This window comes from Oryctolagus cuniculus, chromosome 13 (assembly GCF_051225735.1).
Source record: "Oryctolagus cuniculus isolate XC-2025 breed Fujian yellow rabbit chromosome 13, ASM5122573v1, whole genome shotgun sequence".
In the NCBI taxonomy this organism is placed as follows: domain Eukaryota; kingdom Metazoa; phylum Chordata; class Mammalia; order Lagomorpha; family Leporidae; genus Oryctolagus; species Oryctolagus cuniculus.
This window is the reverse complement of record NC_142879.1, coordinates 39,753,896-39,778,429: the sequence shown is the minus strand read 5'-3', so window position 1 is coordinate 39,778,429 and position 24,534 is coordinate 39,753,896. Positions and strand designations below refer to the sequence as shown.

General features: G+C 49.6%; 1 long non-coding RNA gene across 2 annotated transcripts in view; it reads right to left on the bottom strand.

Annotated features, from left to right (window-relative positions):
- Positions 1-24,534, bottom strand: part of LOC149122552 (uncharacterized) — a 53,193-nt gene that overhangs the window by 25,885 nt on the left and 2,774 nt on the right. The window contains exons 4-5 of one of the 2 annotated variants that reach the window (XR_016218901.1): positions 15,586-15,953; positions 14,862-15,146 (exon numbers count right to left, since the gene is read on the bottom strand). This is a non-coding gene — a long non-coding RNA (uncharacterized LOC149122552). Of the gene's footprint in view, positions 1-14,861; positions 15,147-15,585; positions 15,954-24,534 lie in introns of those variants that run through there. The other variant, XR_016218902.1, reaches the window with a different exon arrangement.

The window sequence follows — 24,534 nt, the reverse complement described above, 5'->3', positions numbered from 1 at the left end:
CCAGGCTGGATGAGCTCATTCCCCTAGCTTCGTGGGAACGCTGCCAGCAGAGTCCTCCTCGAGAACCAAAGAGCTTCCCAGTCCCCTTCTCAGGGCTTCCGGCCCCCAGCCACTGTGGAATCAGGGACCCCTCACCCCATGCATGACCTCACTGAAGGGCCTCTCAGCTCAGAGCCCCCCGTGGGGCTGGCTTATAACTGTGGAAAGCTGTTCACATTCCAGTTCTGCTTTCTCTTCTCTGCAGGGGCTGACTCCAAGAGCATTCCTTAAGCAACTTCCTGCATGTCAGAGACTGCCTTCCAGGGACGCCACCTGTGACGGTGGTAGTTGAGCAAAGACTTAAAGGAAGTAAGAAGGAAGGTCATCTCAGACAAATGGACACCTTGTCCAAAGGCCCTAAGGCAGGCACACCAGTGTGGTGAAGAAACAGCAGACAGGGGCTGGCGTTGTGAGGCAGCAGTGAAACCTCGCCTGTGACGCCAGCGTCCCACATCAGAGTGCTGAGGTTCAAGGCCCAGCTCTTCTGCTGCCTAGCCAGCTTCCTGCTAATGCACTGGGGAAAACGGCAAATGATGGCCCAAATACCTGGGCCCCTGCCACTCATGTTGGGCTGGCCCAGCCCGGACCATTGCAGCCCTGTGGGGAGTGAACCAGCAGATGGAAGAACTCTCTCTCGCTCCTCTCTCTCTTTCTTGTGTCTCTCCCTCTCTCTCTCTGTAACTCTGACTTTCAAATAAATAAATAAATCTTAAAAAAAAAAAAAAAAAAAAAAAAGGCCGGCGCCGCGGCTCACTAGGCTAATCCTCCGCCTAGCGGCACTGGCACACCAGGTTCTAGTCCTGGTCGGGCGCCGGATTCTGTCCCGGTTGCCCCTCTTCCAGGCCAGCTCTCTGCTGTGGCCAGGGAGTGCAGTGGAGGATGGCCCAAGTGCTTGGGCCCTGCACCCCATGGGAGACCAGGAGAAGCACCTGGCTCCTGCCATCGGGTCAGCGTGGTGCGCCGGCGGCAGAGCGCCGGCCACAGTGGCCACTGGAGGGTGAACCAACGGCAAAAGGAAGACCTTTCTCTCTGTCTCTCTCTCACACTGTCCACTCTGCCTGTCAAAAAAAAAAAAAAAAAAAAAAAAAAAAAAAGAACAGGATTCCAGAAGTCAGAGAATGTGTGTGTGAATGAGGCGTGTGAAAGAGCCTGGAGGGCCCACTGTGTTGATTTATGCCCAGAGGCCAAGTCTGATGAAGGCTGAGGGCTGCTGATTGAATTCAGGCAGTGTTGGCAACCTTGGCAATGTTAGTTTCACTGAAGTGTGAGGGCAACAGCCTGGCTGAGCAGATTTCAGCAAGCACACTTTGTCTACCCTTTGGAGGAGTTTCGTTGCAAAGAGGAGAGAAATACTGCGTACTGCCAGGGCAAGTGCTTAGCAGAAGGTACTGTTCTTGTGACCCATTTTACAAAAGAGGAAAATGAGGCTTAAGGAAGTTGAAGAACTTTCCCAGGTTTACTCGGCTATTCGGTTGTGATTTGAGCACAGATCTGCCTGTGTCTGAAAGCTGAGCTTAGAAAAACCAAGAAAAAGAAATCCTTACTGATGGAAACCTACTTTTCCCAAAAATTTCCTCTTAAAACTGATGAAAATCCTTATAGATGAGCATAGAGATTCTTTACTTAAGATGAATTTCTGGAGGAAGATATCCTGAGGCAAAAGACATGCACAGGGTCTGGTGTTGTGGTTAAGCAGGTGAAGCTTGGGACCACTGAATCTGATATTGCAGTTCCTGGCTTCTTGCTAATGCACCTGGGAAGGCAAGAGAGGATGGCTCAAGTACTTGGGTTCCTGCCACCTATGTGGGAGACCCGGATGGAGTTCCAAGCTCCTGGCTTCAGCTTGGCCCAGTCTCAGCTGTTGCGGGCATTTGGGGAGTGAACAAACAGATGGAAGACCTCTGTCACTCGGCTTTTCAAATAAAGAAATACATAACTCTTTTAAACAATGTTTTTAAAGGCAAGATCATGTGGATAGCTTTGGATCCACATTGCCAAGCTCTGCAGAAAGAGTGTACCCTTTATACTTCTGCCAGCTACATGCAAAGTCTGTTCTCTACCTCACTGCCAACACTGGGTCGTGTCTTTTTCTCCTTCCTCGATTGAGTGAGAATGATAACATTGTAGTCAGTGTATGTACAATTGCCAGTTAAATCTGACCATATTATTCAAATCTGTTGCCCAGCAACCTCTTCAGCTTCCGCTACTGTTTATCACTCTTAGATCCAATTGCCCTCACCTGACCCCTCTCATCACAATTACTGCCTATCTCTTCTTGCTGCAACATGTCAGCTTTAGACAGCAAACTGCACAGAACATATAGAAGTTTCAAAGCAATAATTTGAGGGCGGGCTGGCATTGTGGCTCAACAGGTTGGGCCACTGCCTGCAACGCCAGCATCCCAAATGAGTGCTGGTTTGATTCCCAATGGATCCACTACCTACCCAGCTCCCTGTGAACACATCTAAGAAAGCATCAGAGAATGGCCCAAGTGCTTGGGTTCCTGCCACCCACATGAGAAAGCCAGCTGATGTTCCAGGCTCCTGGCTTCAGCCATGGCAGCCATTTGATGAGTGGATCAGCAGGTAGAAGATCTTAATCTCTCCCTTCCTCTCTCTCTCCTTCTCTCTGTAGTTCTGCCTTCAAATAAACAAATTCTTAAAAATAAATAAATGGGGCCAGCATTGTGACACAGCAGGTAAAGCTGCCTCCTGTGATTCCCTGGCTGCTCTTCTTCTGGTCCAGATCCCTGCTAATGTGCCTAGGAAAGCAGTAGAAGATGGTCCAAGTGCTTGGGGCCCCCGAACCCACATGGGAGACCTGGAAGAAGCCCCTGACTCCTGACTTTGGACCAGCTTAGCTCCCCGGTCATTGTGCCCATTTAGGGAGTGAACCCACAGATGGAAGTTCTCTCTCTCTGTGATTCTGCCTTTCAAATAAATAAATAAAATCTAAATAAATAAGTAAATAAACTATCCAATGGCTTAAATAATTTTACATAATAAATTTACATAATTATTATTTTTAATTACTAAATCTTGAATGTCTTCCTAGCTTTCCATTGGTCAGTAAATGTTGATCTACATTGTCACTTTAACAGAATTAATCTCTACTTTATTGTGGATCATTTAAATTAATCATAATTTCAAATAATTAATAACTAATTGAATAAAATAATTAATTTTTATTTTTATATGCATCATTTAAATTAACTTAATCCACTATTTTGGACTTTTAGGTTATTTGTTAGTTTTTTTCGCTGTAACCAGCAAGATCAATAAAATTGTATAAACATATGTGTGCACTCACCCACTATTTCTCTAGAATAAATTTTAAAGAATTGGGATTACTGGGTCAGAGAGAATGCAAATTTTCAAGTTTTTTCAGATGGATTCCTAAGTGTCCAAACATTTCCCAAACCATTTCAGCACCATGACAGAGTTCTAGTTCATTGGTTTTCACTCAACCAACAAACGCTCACTTTCACCCAACAATGTTCATGCTGAAATGAGCAAGAAGTCACAAATTCTCTTCGGACGAATTATTTCCCCAAGCAAGGGCATTGCTTGAGAAGAACAAAGTGAAAACAGCCAACAAATGAAGGGAGAAGAGCTTAAGGTGAAGAAAGCGGAGAAGCAGGTCTGTCTGCGAGGGCAGACACTTGGCTGTGCTTCGGGCTCGAGCAGCGGCAGCCCCAGTGCTCCTGCTGACACTCTCACCACGTTCGCACGCGGCTGTCTGATGGTACTGGAAGAACGGCCAATCAGTGATGGAGCTGTGGCTGTCACACACAAGCACCTGGTGTCCTCTTAAGAAGACCAAACACATAAACGACAGAACATAGGAACATCAACAAGTACCTCATCCCACACCCTGGACACCCAAGCCAGCAGGTCAGACAGCGAGCTTGTTACTTTTTCCCATGGGCCCTTGCTCCTACTGTCTTCATCTATAATTAATGGCACCATCATTACTTAGCGGCCTAAACAAGATATATCACTCATGACCTCTCCTTTAACTCCAACATTGAAGCAGCCAGCTATTTGCACCTCTTTTATCCTCAGAGTATGTTTTCCATCCATCTCCCCATATCCCTGGAGGTAGCCTGCATTGTCTTTTACCCGAGGGACGTGGCCTCTTGCGTGTATCTCTCAAAGTTAGTTTGAAAAACTTCTGCTGGCTCCACAGTCTGCAGTGTAGCACTCCCACTCCCCTGCAAGGCATCAAAGGCCCTTCCGAAATCTGACCCTGGCCTTACTATGCATCTTCATCTCTGCTGCTTCCCTCCTTAATGCTCCAGATACTTGGATGTCCCCACCAATTGCCTCTGCAATTGTTCCAGGGTTTTCCCTCCATCATTCTCACTCTATTTCTCCTCCCTTTCTCAGCTTGCTGGATGCTTTCTCGTCCTTAAAGGCCAATGCAAGTATTAAGTCTGTGTAGATTTCTCCAGGCAGAATTAATCATCCTCTCTCCTATGCTCCCATAATAATTTGCCTCTACTGCCAGGGAAGCATTTATCACGGTATTAGATCTACCTCCCCCACCCCCAACAGACTGGGGGTTCACAAAGAATGTAGAAAATATCTCATTTATCTTTAGATTCCTAGGCCCTAGCCAAATACCAGGCACATACTAGATAATAAATTAAGTCAGAAATAGATTAATGGCACCTCCTTCTTATTCAGTGTCTTTTATACCATCCCAAAGTAAAGACTTGCTTAGCCAAGGGAAGCATTACTACAAGGCAGAATGGGCCAATTTCTCACTCCCTAGGCATTTCTAGCACCTGTTGAAATTCCACTGGAAATTAATTCTTTGGGGTATGATACTATCTCTAGCTAAATTACAAATATATGGTGCAGGCATTTAGCCTAGTGGCTAAGAAACCCGTATCCCACATCAGAGAGCCTGGGTTTCATTCCTGGCTCTGGTTCCTGATTCCAGTTCCTGCTAATGAAGACCCCGGGAGGCAGTGGTGACAGTTCAGGCAGCTGGGCTCCCGCCATTCATGTGGGAGATGTGGACTGAGTTCCCAGCTCCCAGCTTTGATCCCAGCCCAGCCTGATTCACTGCGGGCATCTGGATTATAAGCCAGAAGAAGAAAGCGCTCTCTCGCTCGCTCTCTCTCTCTCTCTCTATATATATATATATATATATAAATTGTAAATAAAACAGCCACCTGCAACAGGAATTGGCAATGGTTAAGTGTTATAGGAGCACTGAGAGGAGACAGTTCCAGAGCAAGGGCTTAGGATGCAGGCAAGGGCCAGTTCTGCACCAGGTACCATGGAGGGAAGTACAGGGTGGCACAGGAGTCCCAGCAGGGGGACAGAACTGGATGGTGGGAGCATGGAGGCAGCAGCCAAGTCCTTCCTACCTCACAATTTGGGTAAATGCCTTCCCTGTGTAGAGTAATGAGCACTAGGTTTGATTTCTAAACATATCTGATAAATCTCCTTTTTGCTAGAGTGCCAGAGAATTCTCGGGTAATTTTCCAATTTTAATTCACCTTAATCTGAAATATAAATACATGGCTCATGGCATTTTTAAGAGGGGTGGGTGTTTGATGAAATAAAATGAATGACATTAGCATGTCACAACTCCAGAAAGGTTTCACATCTCTGGTGTAGAGTTTCCCAGTGAGTGGGAGTTTGATGAACTGAAAAATGAAATGGCTTCCAAATCACTCTGCCCTACTGTGCTGATCTGTGAACACACAACCTTCCCACACTGCTGAAAATCTCCCAGCCCTAGGGTGAATGAACCCTGGGAAGCTGCTACTTGGCACCTACCCAGCAGTTTGAAAAGGGCAGTGAAAGGAAGTGCTCACAGCCTACTGATAGCAGCAGGTTTCTCAGGGAGGTAGAGCTGGGTGCTGGGACCAGCCAAGGCCATTTGGACGGGCATCCAGGTTATAACACAAAGCCTCCCTGGGAACTCTCAGGACAGTGACAGTTTGGAGCCTTGGGTTCACATTTCACTTTAAAAGAGGCCACCACCTAAATGGGTTGAGATGCTCCTTTCTGGCTCTTGGTAGTCAAAGGTTCACACTGGCAGCAGAAGAGAGGAAAGGGGTGAGCTTGCTTTTAGCAGTAGTTTACCCCAGGGGCTTGACCCTGAGGTAGCATTTGGTCGTACCTTTCTTGGTTGGAAGAAGCAAGAATACTTCCACGGTTCATAACTATATTTCATATTTAATTTTTTCATGTATTTATTTGAAAAGCAGAGAGACAAGGACAGATGGGGATAAATCCTCCATGTGCTGGTTCACTGCCCCAATGCCCACAACAACCAGAACTAGGCCAGGCCAAGCCTAGGAGACTGGGACTCAATCTAGGTCTCCCAAGTGAATGGCAGAGACCCAGTCCCTGAGTCATCACCTGCTGTTTTCCAGGTTATGCTTAACAGGAAGCTGGAATCAGAAGCAGAGCCCATGGGATGCAGGTGTCTCAAGCAGTGTCCTAATCGCTGTGCCAAATGCCTGCCCCTATTTCATATTTTTTAGCTATGGAGCATGTAGATCCCTATATGCAGTTATTACTTTGGATGTCTATCTTAAATTGTGACCTTCCTATTTTCCAAAGAAGAGAGCTCTTGGAATCCATTGGGCCAGGATTCTTCTTCCTTTCAGAGAAAACAAAGCAGACGGTGTTGCTGATGTGCAGACACCTTCACAGATGTCCTATGTGGCACAAAGGACTTTTGCAGCTTTTCCTTATAGCCAGAGAATAATAATTGCATTCACTTCTCTGATTTTTCCTCTTTTAAAACTCAGTACAGCTACTAGTGGAAGGAATCAAGGTGATGCAGGGCAGAGCTCTTAAAATATTTTGCTTTTGGCCGGCGCCGCGGCTCACTAGGCTAATCCTCCGCCTTGTGGCGCCAGCACACCGGGTTCTAGTCCTGGTTGGGGCGCCAGATTCTGTCCCGGTTGCCCCTCTTCCAGGCCAACCCTCTGCTGTGGCCAGGGAGTGCAGTGGAGGATGGCCCAAGTACTTGGGCCCTGCACCCCATGGGAGACCAGGAGAAGCACCTGGCTCCTGCCATCGGATCAGCGCGGTGCGCCGGCCGCAGCACGCCGGCCGCGGCGGCCATTGGAGGGTGAACAACGGCAAAGGAAGACCTTTCTCTCTGTCTCTCTCTCTCACTGTCCACTCTGCCTGTCAAAAAATAAATAAATAAATAAATAATAAAATTTAAAAAAAATTTTGTTTTAGGGCCAGCGCTGTGGCATAGTAGGGTAACCCTCTGCCTGTAGTGCCAGCATCCCATATGGGTGCCAGTTCGAGTCCTGGCTGCTCCACTTCCAATCCAGCTCTCAACTATGGCCTGGGAAAGCAGTGGAGGATGGCCCAAGCGCTTGGGCCCCTGCACCCACGTGGGAGCCCTGGAGGAAGCTTCTGGTTCCTGGCTTCAGATTGGCCCAGCTCTGGCCATCGTGGCCATGTGGAGAGTGAACCAGCAGATAGAAAACCTCTCTCTCTGTCTCTCGCTCTCTCGATCTGTAGCTCGACCTCTCAAATAAATAAAATCTTTAAATTTTTTCATTTTAAATTAATTAATTAGTTAATTAATGCAAAAGGCAGAATTACAGAGAGAAGGAGAGAAGAAGAAAGAAAGAGAGAGAGGTCTTCTACCCACTGGTTCACTCCCCAAATAGCTGCAATAGCTGGGACTGGGCCAGGCTGTGGCCAGGTGCCTGGAACCCATCCAGGTCTTCCTCACGGGTGGCAGGGACCCAGGCACTTGGGTCATCTTCTATTGTTTTCCTATGCACATTAGCAGTGAGCTGGATCAGAAGAGGAGCAGCTAGGATTTGAACTTTTGCTCATATGGGATGCTGCCATTGCAGGCTAAGGCTTAATCCCCCCAACCTCAGAATGTACACCAAAAGGAGTAGAAATCTTGTAGTTCTACCGGGATAGGGGCTCTCAGCCTTGACCTCCCTCTCCTGACACCCTGGGAAGCCAATCTGTCACAAATTCCAGAAATCTACCACCAACAAAATCCTAATTCCTCAATCTCCAAAGGAAATTTTCTCCTCTAGCATTTCAATGGATGTCTTAAACTGTTATGGAAGATTTGATGGAGTTCCAATGGGCTTGGAAGCTAGTAGATATGGTAGGAGTGAGTTTAAGGGGCCACCCCCAACTCTGCCCTGAGGAGCTGATGCTGCTCACGTCACACAAGCTCCTGGCTGGAAAAGGTCTTAGGAAAAAACAGAGAATCCCTGAGAACAGAAAGCACAAGCTTCCGTACGTCCAGGGCACGTCAGTTTGACTTTCTGAGCTGACTAAGTGTGCCGCCCACCTAGCTGCTTGCTGGGGCCTGTCTGGAAAGCTGATTACTCAGAGTTTCCCCCCAGAAGGTAATGAACAAGCAGCAGACACACACAGGCAATCCCTTGAAATCATCCCAAGGCTCCCGCCCGGGTCTGCCTGCCTGACGCCCCTATGGAGCTGGGCTGCACAAGCAGTTTCCATGCTGGGTCAACTGAGTAATCCCACGTGCTCTTTGGAATCTGATAATCTCTCTTCCTAGAGCAAGGAAGGCATGGAGTCAGCCCTGAGCGGTGTGGCTCGTTCCAGGTGCCTGCTGGCTTCTGCAATGAAGGAACAGCCCTCAGCCCGGTCTTCAGCATTGTTCTCAGCCATCAGGCCCAGGAGGCTCACCATGTTCTCGGGGCAGTTGGAGACAAACTCACTAAATGTCCTGTTCTCTGAAAGCTGACCCCTCGGGGAGGGCACCTGCCAAGAGCATTTCTCCTCCGGGTGTCAGGGACAGATGGGGATGCTTCACGATCACAGGCTTGAGTTCCCCAGCGAGAGAGAGAGTAGCCTGGCTGTGGTCCCAGCACAGAAGGCTGTGATCAGTCTGGGATCTGGCCAGGGCTCCAGGTCCCAAGAGCTTGGGCCCTACATGGATCTCAAGGGACTCAAAGTGCTCCATGCTCTCCTGAGAGGCAGCACAGGAGACAGCGGTGAAGACTGCAAATGTGGGAGCTAGCCTAAGGTCAAGTCCTTGCCTCTGTAACAGGAGACAATGACCATTCCCAGCTCCCAGGGCTAATATTCAGATGCATAAAGTCTTAGAGCAACGAGCGCTGGCACAGAGTGTGCAGTGTAAGCAGGCGCTGCTTGCATCTTGACCCTGGATTTGCCTCTGGTCTGGGCCTCAACTTCCCCCTCCGCCCCACGCAACCCCACTCTGCCAAGATTTCTTCCTGGTGCTGGAAGCAGGGGATGCATCCGGCTCTTCCACTGCCCTCCCCCCTTCCATTCTTCTAGGCATCCAGAGCTCTCCAGTGTGACGCACGTGCTGGAAGAGTTCCAGCCTCCTTGCTTCAGGACTTGTTGGCAGCAGACGCACTTGTGATTTGGTTGAAAAAGTGACTTTTCACCTCCCGCCCTAAGCTGCTAAGGAAAACAGTCACGCAGCCCAGCTTTACGTGTCCGCCTTTCTCTGGTGACCGCGGGTGACTGAGCAGTGAGCACTGGAGAGGCCCCTGCACGGCGTTTACGGACCAGACTGCTGAAGCTTGCTTAGGTAAGCAAGAAGGTAGAAATCTGAGGGTCACGAACTCTAAAGCTTCCTATTTGGCCACATGTTCTTCATCCAATCACTTCTTCTATATTCTGCCTTTATAAAACCGAGATTAAGCTATCTCTGAGACCATTTTAAGAAGCTACACTAATGAAAATGATTGCCAAGTGCCTCTCTAAATAGAAGGTACAGTAGGCACCAATGCTTTATGTAATGAAATTCAGTCTTTCTTCTTCCCTTTGCAACCTGAACCAGAGAATCAATAATGTTTTTCTAAGTGCAGTGTCCCCAGGACAGAATGTGAAGTGGTTGCTGAGCCAGGCCTGCCCTTGGAGAAGTGGCCCCTGCCCCCTGGGGCTAGTGTCTTAGGCTAGGGTTGGCTTTGCCTCAGTAACTGCCCATCCCTTCCTGGGATCCCAGCCAAGATGCCAGGGCTGTGCATTTGTCTCCTTTCAGAGGAAGCTTTGTTTAGGGGTTGAGTCTTCACAATGCCCTCTGCCACTCTCACCATTCTGTTTTCTCAGACGTAAACTTAACTATCTTTCATGGAGTACCTATTGTACTCCAGGCACTGTGCTAAATGCATTCACCTACATTATCTTGTTTAATCCTCAGAGCAGCTCTGCAAGGGAAGTGTCATTACCACAGCTATTTTACCTGAGGAAATAGACACCTAGGGGAGCTAAAAGAGTTAGCAAGGTAACACTGAGAATGAGGGGCAGGGCCAGGATTCCAATCCAGCGCTCATTCCTCTCCCACGTTTCCTTATCACAGTTGCCCTACATTCAGATGCTTCCAGTGGGACAGAAAATCAGGCTGCCATTTGAGAAAGAAGTACCTGGAGCATCCAAGCCAGTGGGGTCTTCTGGCTAAGATTCTACAGGCATGGCCACTGTGGACTGTCTGCCTTTGGGGGAGAGGGTATGAGAAATGAAGTCCCTCCGCCTTCACCTAGTCTGAGAGCCCTCTACCAGGCCTGTGTGTTGTCACAGCATTGCCTGCAAGCTGCAATGGCTGATCTGAAATACAGAGGATCAAAGCTGTCAGTTCCACCCTGGGCCACAAATGCATTGCTCAACATGCCCACGTCTGCCAAATCATCCAGGCTTGTGAGGGATGCCCACCTGCTAAAGAGGCTTCTTCATGCCTACAGCTCATTTACGTTCAATGCCTCACGTGGTCCCAGACTGTAACAAGCACAAGAGATGCGAGCAAGCCAAGGGAGAAAGAGAACGAGGGAGGAGATCCTTCTGTGCTCCTTGGAGTTCTCCACAGAGAAATGAAAGTATTGATTACTAACCCACAAATCAGCAGCTAAGTGGAGCTGCCTACAGATCCATTGATTTTTTAACTTACAAAAAACTGGGAGATAAGGGGGGAGGGGGAGGTCTCTGACCATTTTGCTTGGGGAGCAAGAGAGAGACTGCGGGTTTCTACCTAAGATCGGTTCCCCTCTTCCTTCCTAATGATAAAATTCCAAGTTTATCTGGCACAACGAGCCTAGCTAGTCAATAGTTTCAAGATTTTCTGGCCCCTGAGTTCTAAAGGTTATTATATGTGGAATTTTCTTTTCTTTTTTATTTGACAGGCAGAGTTATAGACAGTGAGAGAGACAGAGAGAAAGGTCTTTCTTCCGTTGGCTCACTCCCCAAATCGCTGCCATGGCCGGTGCTGCGCCAATCCGAAGCCAGAAGCCAGGTGCTTCCTCCTGGTCTCCCATGCGGGTGCAGGGCCCAAGGACTTGAGCCATCCTCCACTGCCCTCCTGGGCCACAGCAGAGAGCTGGCCTGGAAGAGGAGCAGCCAGGACCAGAACTGGCACCCATATGGGATGCCAGCGCCGCAGGCAGAGGATTAACCAAGTGAGCCACAGTGCCAGCCTATATGAGGCATTTTCAAGACCTCTACCTACAGAGAACTGACTCAGATGGGAAGGCCACCCTTTGGTTGTCTCCTTGCCCTTCTCCCACCAGCCTACTGCCTGGAATACAGTTGTGATGGCTGACCTGCTACAGCCCCCTTGGACTATGAGGTGGCCTTGGGGATAGAATTCAGGGCTATGGTGATGCTGGGGGAAAGCCAGAGCACTTTGGGATTCCTGCTAAGTTCACAGAGTCATCATTCCTGCCCAGAACTGAATTTGTTGGGAATTCAGGTTGTGCAGGATCTGTAGAAGTCTAGGTATGAGGACCCTTAAGCTAATACTAAATGAATGCCGGCATGCGGGCTTTCAGTGAACAGTGTATATTGAGTACCTACCATGTGCCAGGTACTGTGCTAGACATGTAGTCTCTTCTCTCAGGACACCTACCAGCAATTCAAATAGACAGAGATGTGTGCATAAGTGCTCTAACAGAAAGCAGTCCCCTAACCTGGCCTTGGGGAAGGCTGCCAGTGGGACAGGGAGAACCGGACCGAGACCTGTAGGGCAAGTCGGAGTCAGTTGTGTAGAAAGCCAGATGAGGATTTTCTGTAGATGCAATCTCTTTTAATAGGATACAGTTGTCTTTCCAATCAGGCTGCGACCCAGCAGCTGATTCTTACTAAACTTGCAATGATCTTGCCATGATCAATGCTGAAAGCCACTCCATCACTGTCCCCACAGCTGAGTAGCTCATCCTTTTTTTTTAATTAAAAAAAAAGTTACTTTTAACAAAGAGGCATCTTCTTGAACAAAAGTGATGTCTGTCTTCTGTTCTATTGATTTATTTATGGGAGAGGTGGAGAGAACAGACCAACATACAGAGCTCCCAACTGCTAGTTCACTCCTCAAATGCCTGCAATGACCAGGCCTGGGCTGAGGCCTAAACAGGAATCAGGAATACAATCCAGGTCTCCCACATGAGTGGCAGGGACTCAACTATTTGAGCCATCACTGACGCCTCCCAGCACCTGCTTTAGCAGCTCCTGGAGTCAGGAGCTGGAGCTGGGAGTAGAAGCCAAGCACTCCAGTGTGGGCTGTGGCTTGCCCCTCCAATCTTTACTCTCTCCAGGTTCTAGAATGAGACGGGACATGTATATGGATCCCACACCAAGGGTTGATTTGGAGAAAGGTCAGACTCTGGTTGCACCCACATGGATTTGCACATTCAGAATGTGGGCCTAGGCCGTGGCCTGGGTGGAGAGGTGCAGCAGGGTGGGAAGCACACTGTGGTCCACAGTCTCCTGGGAGCCAGTTTGACTTCATCACTGCCAGAACTTCTCCCTTCACTGAAGGTCTTGCTTCCATTCAAGAGGAAGCTGTCTTTGGTGATAAGTGACAGAAACCAACTCAAGGCAGCTTAAGCCTGAGTGCAAGGATGGATGGGCAGGAAGGCAGCCATGTCTGAGAAACATCCAAAATCAGAAAGTATCAGGAGTCCCCAATACACATGGTAAAAGATAAACAGACAAATAAATTTATACGGTCATGCTTTAGCACCTGGTTTTTTATATGTCTGAGAGGCAACCCAGGCTGAATCTCTCAGTCTCAATTCCAGGTCTTTTGGCAAAGATACTTCCAGGAACCCCTCCTGGAATGAACACCAAGGCCACATAAGAGGCCACAGTGGACAGAGCTACCGAGCCACATCTGCAACCATGAGAATGGGAGTGGGCAATACTGGTGACAGAGGGCTGGCAGACAACCCACAGGGTACCTGCTCCAGTCTGCACACGGCAGCCCACAGCCAAGGAGGCCCAGAATGTTCCCCCTTTCTCCCCTAAACACACCCTGATCCACGTATGAGCTGCCTAGCTTCAGCCATTACTGACCTATCTGACAGATGTCTACTCTGGCTAGAATGTGAGCTCTGCACAGTGATTGTAACCTGCTTTGTTCCTCCTGTAAGCCCAGCATCTACAACAATGCTTGACTCCAAGGCTGGCACTCCCAACACTTACTACATCAAATAATCAAATTAACTCCTCTCTTCTATGCCTTCTTGGAACAGAAGGGGAGTGCACAGGAGAGATGATGAAAATAGGATCTTCAGCTCTCCTGAGGGACATTTGTTGGCCTTGACTAACCCAGATTTTCAGCCCTGGAATTATGGCTTATAGGGGAGTAGGCAAACCTTGACCTTGGAGCCCAGCAGACCCATTCAGTGAACAAGGATCTGTGGAGCACCTGCTAGCGCCACAGCCTACTGCCTTCCAGGCATCAACAAGCCCGTTTTCACTCCTTCTGATTCTCTGATCCTTGGCTCGCCCGTAGCCACTCTGAGTCTCTGTTCGGCACTAATGGAGCAGACTGCGGGGTTATTGAGAAGACTCAGCCAGGTAATACACAGAACACCTCCTCGCATATAGTAACTGTCCTCTAAATATTTGTTGACGCTTACAAAACATGGTTGTTGGGTTTTCTGTCATTGTATTTGAGGAGGGGATTGTCACTATGTAATTGTAACCTTGCGTTCATGGAGGAGATGGGATGCATTCCTGTAATTATTCCTCACACCAGCACCCTGCCTTCACCTGGCCCCTTTTGTATGACGTGCTCTTCCTTCTGTAGCAGTGCAAAGCTTCTGGGCTGTCACCAGGAAGGCGTAGATACAACCTGGGTCATCTCCGGGGGACAACTGTGTGTGCCCTTCACCTCAATCACTTCCACGGAGGGTGCCCAGGAGTGGGCTGTCTCTGCCACAGTAGAAGTGGTAAGGTATGCAGGCAAGGGACCTGGGAAGGGTGACCCCCAAACACATCTGAAGGGTGGCTCTGGGCAAGAACTCATGAAAGACTGAGCTGTGCTTGAGAAGGAGGCAGAAGCCGGGGAGGATGGAGGTAGAGTAAACGAGGGCAAGGTAACCTTGCAAACTTCCAATGAGGTAACCATTAGCTTCTGCCTGCCATGAGACCATGGTGATACCCGCACCCCGGGCGCCCCACATGGATAGGAAGAGATCGTGGTATAGGGCACATGCAATTGTCCTCCCAAAATGACCCACGCTGTGTGCACAGATTCCTGCCCATGGTGCGGAAGATTTGTACTCCTACAAAGAGGGCACTTTATCCACGCAAGGAAGCCAGTGAAAGCAGGGCTCCTGGGTGAGAAGTGGCAGTGACAGGACTCCACTCCACCCCTCCCATCCCCAACACTGGCAGGTCAAGGTCTGTCTCTAGGCCTCCTGCCCCCAGGCACTCCCTCCCAGGTTGGCCTCAAAGGACAGTGGCTTGTGTCTGAGGATCATCCCTCTCCCCCACATCCATGTGACAACGGTCCACCCTCAGCAGTGAGGGACACAGTGACAACCTAAACCACATGGAGAGAGGAGGAGGCATTTTTAAAAGCACAGATAATTTCAAAAGACATTAAGCTCTATTCAGGGACACAATCTCCAATCAACAAAATGAAAGAGGAGCATCGGCCCCACGGGGACTGGCTGAAAGGCAGCCTGGTGGGGAGAGTCTTGAGAGTTGGCTTCTCACGCTGGGGGAGGGCTCCCTCCCAGCAATTGACCCCATCCCCGGGGGGCCCAGGTCTGGACCCCATCCCCCAGGGCTTGGGCCTCCCAGAGCAGAGCGGCTGACAAAGGCTCCCTCACCAGGGATAACAGCAGGGCAGTGCTTGGCTGACAGAATTCTCTGGAAGAAAAAAAAAAAAAAACCACTGTCTGAGTCAGCCCTGAGAAATAATTAACTCATAATGTTTCCTGGAGGCCCAAAGGGCTGAAGACACAGAGAGTGCTGAAGCAGGGCCCTGATGCTGACGGGGACAGAAGACGCAGGCAGCCAGGCCTGCACCACCTCGGCTCGCTCACACCTGCTCTCTGGACCACAAGACGGTTCTGGGGGGATAATGGGGACTCTGACTTTTGTAGACACACCTCCTGGAGAGGCGTGTAAGGCAGACGGTGAAGCAGTGTGGTGTCCAGGATTCAAAGAAGACGAAACAAGAGGGGCCCCATGCCACCTGGGTAATCTGATGGAAGTGTTGGGACACCTGGCATGAGAGCTGGTCCTTTGAGCCCAGGCCAATCACCTGGCTTGTTTAGACCAGGCATGCAAAGCAATCACAGCGTACCTGGGATTCCTTCTAAGAAGCCTGCAGGGCCCCCTGCCCATGGCTCTGGAGCTGCAGTTGAATTCCTCCTCTTTCATTGCTCTCAGTTCCAAAGCCAAAACTTCTCATCCTCGTTTCGCACGCAGCAAGGTCATGACACAGGTCACAGGCGAGCCTGCTAGGTAACGGCACGGGGTGTGCACAGACTCAGAGCGGCAGCCCAGGATGTGAAACCGCCCCCTTGGAACCTCCGCCTCACGGCACAGAATGACTGCAGAGACCGAAAACAATCAGGGAGTGGCCGGCTCGGTGCACGGGTTCTCTAAGACAGATGTCACTGGTGCAGGGGCACACTGTGATGTGCTGACTCAGCAGAGGGCAAATTTGTCCTGTAAAGGGAGAGAGAAAATAGTCAATTAGGCTTTAAGGACCAAATACTGTGCCTTTCAAATATTATTCTTTGTTACTATTTTTGGTTTTATCTGTTGTTAGTTTTCTAAAAACTGCAGTAAGACATACATAAAACAAAAGTGGCCATTCAAATCATTTTTAAGTATACAGTTTAGGGTATTATTTTTATTATTTGAAAGGCAGAGAGACACAGATATGGACAGAGAGTGAGCAAGTTCCCATCTGCTGGGTCACTCCCCAGTGTGTACAATGGCCCCTGGCTGGTCACCTGTCGCCTCTCAGGGTCTGTATTAGCAGGAAGCTGGAACTGACAGCAGAACTGGGACTGAAACCCAGGTAATCAAAATGGCACACAGGTGTCTTAACCTTTGCCTTACCTCTAGGCCAAATGCAACCCCAGTGTGTTACCTTTATTTAAAGAGTTCAAAGAGGGGCCGGCGCCATGGCTCACTTGGTTGATCCTCTGCCTGTAGCACCAGCATCCCAAATGGGTGCTGGGTTCTAGTCCTGGTTGCTCCTCTTCCGGTCCAGCTCTCTGCTGTGGCCTGGGAGGGCAGTGGAGGATGGCCTAAGTGCTTGGGCCCCTGCGCCCCATGGGAGACCAGGAAGAAGCACCTGGCTCCTGGCTTCAGATCTGCGTAGCTCCGGCCGTAGCGGCCATTTGGGGGATGAACCAACAAAAGGAAGACCTTTCTCTCTGTCTCTCTTTCTCACTGTCTAACTCTGCCTGTCGGAGAAAAAAAAAAAAAAGAGAGAGTTGAAAGAGAGAGTAGGGGAGAGACAGGGAGAGACCTTCCATCTGCCGGTTCACTCTTCAAATGGCCCAGGCCAGATTGAAACCAGGAGTTTCTTCAGGTCTCCCATGTGGGTGCAGGGGCCCCAGCTCTTGGGCCATCCTCAGCTGCTTTCCCAAGCATGTTAGCAGGGAGCCGGATGAGAAATGGAGCAGTTGGGGTTTGAACCAGCCCCCATATGGGATGCCAGTGGCAGCATCCGAGGCAGCAGCTTAACCTGCTAGGCCCCCCAGTGTGTTATTTCTAAACAACTCTTTGGAGCAGTTCATTTGTTGGTTGGAACACTCAGAGTACCAGGGTTTGATTCCTAGCTCCTCCTGCTTCCTACTAATGCAGACCCTGGGAGGTAGCAGTGATGGCTCAAGTAGTTGGGCCCCTGGCACTCACATGGAAGACCTGGATTGAGTTCCCAGCTCCTGGCTTTGGCCCTCAGCCACTGTGGGCATTTGGGGAGTGAACCAGTAGATGGGAGTGCTCTCTCTCTCTCTCTCTTTCTCTCTCTGTAGATTTGATCCAGGGACATAGTATGCCAAACCCTGTGCTAAATGAATACACAGAAGACCAGGTGTGGTAAATCAGAAGCACATGAATCCAGGACACAGCACAGTTACCAGGTACATGAGACAGCAGTCTGGTGCCTCAGTGAGACTTCCAGCTCTGCCAGGTACCAGCTGCACGCTCTTAGTCACACTTGATCGCTCTAGCCCTCAGTTAGTCGGTCAGTAAACCTGGGTGGTAATGGCAGCTTTCTTACAGTTCTCGTGAGGATTAAACAAGATGGTACATGGAAAGTGCTCAGCAGAGTGCTGGGCAGTGAGGATCCCAGTGAAGCTTAGCCACTGTATGTGTCAGGAAATCAAGGAATTCAAAGGTGAAGCTGTTGGAACTGCCAGAGAGGAAGTTCAAGTATGTTTGCTCGGCCTGAAAAGCCTCTTGGAGCACGTAGGCTGCAAGAGTTATTCAGGTGCTGCACGAGTCCCTCACCCAGCGGCCCCCAGGTCAGCAGCCAGACCCCCTGAGCTAACTGCTCTTAGCTCCACAGTGGGAACACTGCCGATCTGGCCCACTGCTTCCTCTGCCCTCGGCCTGGAGCTTGTGACGGCGGGGAGAAGCTGCCATCCCCAGGCAGCATTTCTCCTCAGGCAGGAGAACATTCAGTGATGAGGTGGTCACAAGGGGCAGGTGCAGGGGAGCCACAGGAAGAGAGCCTGAGGTGGCCCCAAAGACTTGAGGCACCTGCTGTCCTCACATTCCTGCTGAGGAATGCTCTCCTTTGCCGCAGAGGGTGTGCCAGTCGGCACCATGGGTAGGAACCGAGATTGGCAGCTGGGCCCACCCTGGCAGGCACAAGAGAAATTAAGTATAGAAGTGAGGATTTTGCCACACACCCCTCAACACCAGAGCTGCTGTGGAGACCCATCACCCCCAACTCTTCCGCATCTGCCAGTCAGTCCAAGCTGACTGAGGACACAGCCTGTGTGAACGAAGGGAGGTAGTTACAGGAGAACTTGAAGACTGGACTCAACACAACCACAGAAGGGTCAAGTTGATCCAAAACACAAGGCCTTGAGCGCTGCTTCTAAGACAGAGGCTGGAGCCTGGAGCACCAGGGCACCAGCAGCCAGCTAGTGGGTGAGGCTCCATTTGGATTTAGAGAAAAACAAGTGCAGATCTGATTTCAAGGCTTTGAATCCTACCACACCCTCCTCCTAGTATTTTCTTAATAGCTGAAGTCCCCCCACGGGGGTGGGGAGTAGACACCCAGCGGGGGGATCTACTGCCTGGGAGGGGCTCCCATGGGTGGGTTTCCTCTGTGGTAGGAAGCAGTGGCATCTGTTAGGAGTCTCCAGGCCCAGGGAGAACCAAGCCTGAGTGATTCTGACATCAAGGACAAAAACGCCTGCAAGATCTGCACTGGGAACTCAACCAAGAAGAAATAAAAGAACAAACAAGATCAATTCCCCCACACCCCTGGGGGAGCCAGAATTTTCCTAAGCTAAAGACAGGAAGGTTCAGAAACTTCTTTATCCTAGGCAAGGACTCTACCCTCCACCTCCCCAGGAACCATGTCCTTTCCTCTCCTCCATCAAAAAGCCAGGCGTGAAGTCCTTCCCCATTCTCACTGGAAACCCCCTGCATTGTCAGCCACACGGTTTAGGGAGTGCTTCTCCTGGGGCGGGAGGGGGTAGTGGTTAGTTCCAAAACTACTCGAGGGAAGAAGCTTTAAGACAGACATGCCTCAAAGTCTCAAATCTTCCGCACAGTGCCCTCCCCAAGCCTGGCCACTGGGTGTGATGTGCAGGGGAGGAGGGCTTGTTTGGAAACAGAACAGCACCTGAGACCACCCTCTGACACCAAAGTTGCAGTTTCAATTTCGCTTTTAATTACAAGCTCCCTGTGAGCCTTGGCTTATTATTTCCACCAAGCAGTGGGATCCTGAGCAGTCATTGCATTGACATCTGCAGTCCTGGGTCCTCAAGGCATCAAACCTGTGACAACCAGACCCACCCCAAGCACGCCCAGTTCAGCAAGAAGCAGCCTAAGGTGATAAAGACAGGTGTACTCCAGAGGCCGTGCCCCAAGCCAGCTACCTCCCTCCACAGATCTAGCTCTGTCCAGTGCCAAGACAAAAATTAACACTCTCGCATTTTAGACAATGTATTTCAAAGAGGACTGTCTGATGAGTAGCAATAAACAACTAAGTAACCAGTTGAAAATTACCAATAATGATTATCAATTCAAGCAGAGGAGGGAGCTTTCCTTCTTTTCTTCCCTCTGTTCCCTATTATTAAACCAACAAATGTTAGTTGACGTTCTTTTAGACAGGTGTGGCCCAGTGTGGTCCTGGGGGATAAAAAGATACACCAGCCACCAGCATACTTGCATTTGAGATAGCCGTGGTCTGCTTGGGGTAGCACTAACGTGGCACACACAGGAAAAAATGAGCAATTATCAAAAGAACAACTGGCAATGAATGCTGACTCCATAAAGCTGATAGTTACAGCGGGTGTGCGTGGAGTTTGATTTTAAATTGCTTATAAATGACTTTTAGTTCCAACGACGTGCTGTCCACCACATCAGTGGTTCCCAAACTTGGAAATCTAGGAAATACTGATACAAGTTCTATTAAAAATGTGTTCCATGGCCAAAAATGTTCGAGAAACATACAAGTTTCTATGTTTTGATCATTTTTAAATATTCATTGATTTATCTGAGAAACAGAGAGAGCTCTCATCCTCTGGTTCACTTCCCAGATGTCTGCAATGGCCTGGAACCAAATCAGGCCTCCCATATGAGGGGCAGGAACCCAACCATGAGCCCCATCACCACTGCCTCTCAGGGTCTGCATTAGCATGAAACTAGAGCCAGGTATGGAGCCCAGAGACCCCAACACGGGCCGCAGGAGTCCTGCTGCTGGGCCAGGCAGCCTCCCGGCGGGTCTCTTCACTGCAGAATTTCACAGAGCTCCAAAAGCTCAAGCACTCTGTGAATCAGCACAAACCAGCGTACATAGCAAGTTCCAGATTTTACCACGAGCGAATAGTCCCTCCTCTAAGCCCTTTTCCACAACCAATCGAAATCAGCATCTTTCTAGATCCTATGAATGATCCCACGAAGTCCAATGCTGCTTAGAAAGCAAAAACCAAGAGTGCTCAAGCCTCACTTGCTCCACGAAATTTCCGCCCAAGTCCAGCCCCTTGCCGACCTCTCTTTCTCCAGATTTTCAATAGCCTTTTGGTGCCAACACATTAGCACCCAACCCTTGCCTGTCTCCCGTCTGTTCCTGCAGTTCCATGTCTGTGAAAAGCGTGGAATTGTGCCCGAGTGACAAAGTACCTGGTTGTTCAAGAGGCTTCATTGTGGTGGCTAAGAGCAAACTCAGGACCCAGGAGGCTAGGTTCAAATAGTGGCTCTGGCTGGTAGACTTCAGGAAAGTGACTTAACCTCTCTGCACCTGTTTCCCATACTGCAGTGCAGAATGTTCCAGTGAACACTAACCTGCCCAGCACATCGTCAACATCCATAGATATGTGCCATTTTTATCACTAGCCCCAAACACATTCTACACCTGGTCGCCAAGGAAAAGGACACAGCACAGCCAGCACACAGAATACCAGATTTCCAGGTCAGGACGTAACACTCGCCCAAACACCAGGGTATTGTTTGTCTCCCCCAACAGTTTCCACAGGAGTTCCTGGTTGGAGTCTGATACAATCATCCTAACGAGGGGTCAATGACCTCATCAAGGTCGCTTGCCAGGGTCAACCACAGGCTAGGAATAGAAATTGGCTCCATGGTCACCCCTCTGTCTCAGCAGCTTCCTCCCTGTGTGGTTTTGGCAAAGATGAAACACCCAGGAGCGAGGCGGCCACTGGAGTGAAGGTCACCCAACAGCACTTGGGTCACACGTTGGCCTTGGTGACGCCTTTTTTCCTTCATCCTCCCACAAGCAGCCGCTTGCCCCTCGCTCAGCACCTCCAAATAGGATTCCCTGACCTCCCTTTGGCTGCGGAGGGAAGGCAGAGGTGTTTGTGATGCCAGAGAGGCTTTCGCACGGACGCGTCAGCAGCCACACATCCTGCCCCCCCCCCAGCCCCCCGCCCCGTCCTGCAGTCGCCACCAGCTCCTCAGCTGGGCCTTGGACAGAACCCACAACTTCCCTGCCGCCTCCATAGCAGAACAAAGGTCTCTGCAGCCGTTCCCCAACACCTAGGGCTCGACTTGGTGACAGCCCTGTTTTACGGCTGCAAAAGCAGTCAAGTGCAGAACAAAGCACCACTAAAAACCACGTCACAATGCCGCAGAGAAAGCGCGTCCTGGTGCGTGCACACACGTGTGTTTTGATCCCCTCTCTGCCCTCCCTCTCCAGTTACACAGAGCTCCTGGCTTTTACAGCTATAACCGTGAATTATTTATGGAGAACCATACTGCACTCAGAGCCTCAGGGGCTCCCGCAGACTGTTACAGCCCCAGGGGATTTCTTGCCTAAGTCATCTGGACAGGGTGGGCGAGAGAGGCAGAGCGTGGTCTCTAAAGAGCTATGTTGGGGCTCCCAGCTTCCCCACGGGTTGGGACAAGTGGTATAGGAGGCAACAGAGAACAATGGAAGTGTCTGGTCTGCCTAGGTCCCTGGTGCTAGTGAAAGGGAAGCAGGTGGGAAGCATATGAGTTTTCTCCAGAAGTTCATGAAATACAGAACTAGAAGATGCATTTCTTCTGGTGCAAAAAAAAAAAAAAAAAAACTAATTGCAATCCATGCACAGCTTATTCCTAATATGCATTTTCCATGAACTTTTTGAAGTCCATTCATAGAAAGAAAGTATAAAGTAACAGTGATGGGGAGGGTGTTGTGCAGCAAGCGGGTCGCCCCTGATTGGGGCACCTGTACCACGTATTGGATGGAGTCCTGCTTCTGATCCAGCTTCTTGCTAATGCTACTGGGAGGCAGCAGATGGTGGCTCAAGTACTTGGGTTCCTGCTACCCATGTGAGAGGCCTAGATGGAGTTTGTGGTTCCTGGATTCAGCCCGGTCCAGCCCTGGTTGTTGAGGGGTAAGCCAGTGGATGGAAGATCTCCCTCTCTCTCTCCCTCTGTGTATCATTCTACCTTTCAAATGAATAAACAAACACACCCTAAAAGGCAGATAGGATGAGAGGATGCCAGTGTCGTGGACAGCAGGTTAAGCTACCACATGTGACGCTGGCAGCCCGTATCAGAGTGCTGGTTTGAATCCTGACTGTTCCACTTCTGATCCAGCTTCCTGATAATGCACCTGGAAAGGCAGCAGAAGATGGCCCAAGTACTTGGGCCCCTGCACCCACGTGGGAGATCAGGATGGAGTTCCAGGCTCCTGGCTTTGGCCTGGCCCAGCCCTGGCCACTGAGGCCATTTGGGGAGTAAACCAGTGGATGGAAGATCTCTGTCTTTCTGTGTAACTCTGCCTTTCAAATAAATTAAAATAAATCATAACATATATATATATATATATACGTATATATACCACCAATATAAGATGTATATTTACTTTTGCATACCACCAAGAAAAAAATAAAACCTTCATTGATTGAATCCTTATTTCAAAGAATAGCACCCTACACCCCTCCAGGTTTTGGAGGCCAGCCTCTTTTACAATGGATGGCCCTGCAGAGAAATCAGGGGAATGAAAAGCAAGAGGGCGAGCTGGAGGCAGTGTGTGTGAGAGAGATACTTTATGAATAACCACGTCTGCTCACCCCACCTCCGCTTCCTGGGTCTGCCAAAGGATTGAGCTCATCATTAACAGCTGGAGATGCGAAGGGGGATGTGTCTTCTAGTTTTGTTGTTGTCGTTTTTACAAAAAGAGCAGTACCCATACCTGAGGCAGCATATGGGCTGTGCTGCAGAAATGATTTCCACAGTAGTATGGGCAAAGGCTTTACTCAGAAGGCTTTGTACCTGAACTTGAAGGGTGATCTTGCAAAAACATCTCAAGACATGCAGCTGACTGCCTCTTCAGTGGCAGTAGATGGTAGGCAGTACAGCTTGAGAAGATGTCATTGCCAGGCTTCCAGGCAGTAAGCAAATGGTTAAGGATTCTGGACCATTTTTTATGCTGGCAGTGAGCCACCATCATGTCTTTTAGCTTGAGAATAATTGTAAAACTGAATTTCAGGGGCTGGCGTCATGGCATCACAGGTTAAGCTGCCGCCCGCAACAAAAGCATCCCATATGGGCACCAGTTTGAGTCCTAGATGCTCCACTTCTGACCCAACTCCCTGCTAATGGCCTAGCAAAGCAGTGAAAGATGGCCCAAGTACTTGGGGCCCTGCACCCATGTGGGAGACTTGTAAGAAGCTCCTGGCTCCTGGCTTCAGCCTGGCCCACCCCTGGTCATGAGGCCATCTGGGGAGTGAACCAGCAGATAGAAGATCTCTCTCTCTCTCTCTCTCTCTCTCTCTCTCTGTCTATTCCTCTCTCTCTGTAACTCTTTCAAAAAATTAAATAAATCTTTAAAAATAAAACCCTGAATTTCAGTGGGGAAAGTATGCCAACATTTCAGGAAAAAACAAGACTCAGAATTTCTTTCTTTTTTTTTTTGACAGGTAAAGTGGACAGTGAGAGAGAGAGAGAGAGAGAGAAAGGTCTTCCTTTGCCGTTGGTTCACCCTCTAATGGCCGCCGTGGCCAGCGCGCTACGGCCAGCACACCGCACCGATGCGAAGGCAGGAGCCAGGTGTTTCTCCTGGTCTCCCATCGGGTGCAGGGCCCAAGCACTTGGGCCATCTTCCACTGCACTCCCGGGCCACAGCAGAGAGCTGGCCTGGAAGAGGGGCAACCGGGACAGAATCTGGTGCCCCGACCGGGACTAGAACCTGGTGTGCCGATGCCGCAAGGCGGAGGATTAGCCTATTGAGCCACAGCGCCGGCCCAAGACTCAGAATTTCTGGAAGGTAAGTTAGAAGTTTCATATATGATGACCTTGATGGAAGAGATGAAAGTTGAAAGGACTGATGGAAATACAAAGTCGCATTTATTGAACCTGTTATTGACAGAAATAGCAATGAAAAGAAAGCTGTTTTGAGACAGTGGTGGTAGAGATGACTGACTTAGGTGGTAAATTTGACACATTAGAAGAAATCATCATTATGTAGGCAGAGACACAGAAAAGCTTCTGTGTGGGGCATGCAGTGTGGCACAGCAGTTTAAGTCACAGTCTAGGATGCCCACATCCGTACTGGAGTGCCGTTTCAAGTTCTAGCTACCCTGCTTCTGCTGTAGTTCCCTGC